Source organism: Narcine bancroftii, chromosome 11 (assembly GCF_036971445.1).
Source record: "Narcine bancroftii isolate sNarBan1 chromosome 11, sNarBan1.hap1, whole genome shotgun sequence".
NCBI lineage: Eukaryota > Metazoa > Chordata > Chondrichthyes > Torpediniformes > Narcinidae > Narcine > Narcine bancroftii.
Genome location: NC_091479.1, coordinates 17,890,972 through 17,892,596, shown reverse-complemented (window position 1 = coordinate 17,892,596; position 1,625 = coordinate 17,890,972).

Below are 1,625 nucleotides of genomic sequence, written 5' to 3'. Positions count from 1 at the left end.
TGATGTCGGAGACTTTATGTAGCAAACATACGGAACCAACGTTTTTGGGCTTGAACCCCTTCATCAAGGTTTGACAAAATGTAGATAGGCGGTTGAAAATGTCCTGTTGAGTTTCTCCCGAGCGCTGTGTTTTACCTGGATCGGTTGTTCAATTGGCTGCTGTCAAGTGTCCCCAAGTCAGTTTAAAAATGGGAGATAACTTGTCAAAGGTTGAAACAGACAACAAGGAATGAACAAGAGGCAAATTATAGAAATGGTTTTATTTATGCACTGAATTCTCCCCCCCCCTCCAACTCAGTCCCCACAGTGGGTTTATTGCAGTAAGGGCCACAATATCTCACAGCATAACTGTACAGAGTAAATTGGAGCCACTTTGAAAAACAAGGGACTCTGCATCGACCTGAAGTCATAATGACACTACAATAAAGTCATATTCAGTGTTGTTTAATTCAAATGGCAAATTAAAAATAAAAGCTAATATTTCCAAGCAGTTCCTGACCAAGAAAAGCATCTTTCTGTGCTGGTGGCTGTAATCAAAAGTCTTTCAACGCAACAACAAGAGCAGAGAACACCCAAAAGAAGAAAGGATGAGCAGATATTTTGCACAAATACTGAAAATATCCATAAAAGTCCCAGGGGAGATTACAGGTGTACCTCGCTTTACACAAATTCGCTTTTTACAAAGAAACCTGTGTTCGCAATTTATTAGCAACATGATGCGATTAAACCTGCTAAATTCAAAAAAGTTAATTTAATGTTTCTCCAACTTCCTATGTGATACAGCAAATCTGAAATGATCTGTTCAGCTTGAAGTTGTTGATCGTAATTTTGAAAGAAATTTGAATGGGTTTTCACTTTTTCTTTTGAAAATAGCCTTCCACAGTAGCGAGTGGGCCTTCGCTTTACGCCATTTCGGCTTGCGACAGGTTTCACAGGAACGCTCCGTGTTCGTAAAGCGGGGTATAACCTGTACAGAGAGGAGAACTGCAGTGTCGCCTGCTACAAATCCACATCCAGATGCACACAGCTGGATTTGGGCTTTAAAATAAAATATGCCCGGATTAAGAGTATGTCAGCGTGTGCGAAAGCCGTACAATTCACCAACAGCAATGAACGGAAACACAATTCGGCTGAGCTGCCAGATTTCAGCACAGATCTAATTCCTCAAACAAGATAGAATGAAAGGTGAGAACAAATAGTAGCTAAAACCCAACCAGGAACGGGAGGCTTGCTGTAGATGAAACAGGGACTGTATTTGCTAGAGCAGCCATTCTCAACCTTATGACTCTGTTCAAAGATTATGGGCCCCTGTGAAGCAGTCAAGTTTAGCTGGTTTCTTCCGTACTTCTGACCGACTATTTTAAAAATATTTTATGATTTCAGTCCATAGCCCCCCCCCCTTGAAATGTGTTGTGGCCCCATGTCTCCATTGAGAATGGCTTCTCTATAGAGTTTAGAAGAGACCTTATTGACGCTTGCCAGATAAAAAAAGGATTTAACTAGCTGGGTGCGAGGAGGATTGAGGAGCCGAGGACCAGGCAATACAGGGTTGGCCATTTAGGGCCGAACAGAGAAGGTTCCTGTCCAGAGGCAGAAATCTTTGGATCACAGAGGACTTGGTCACC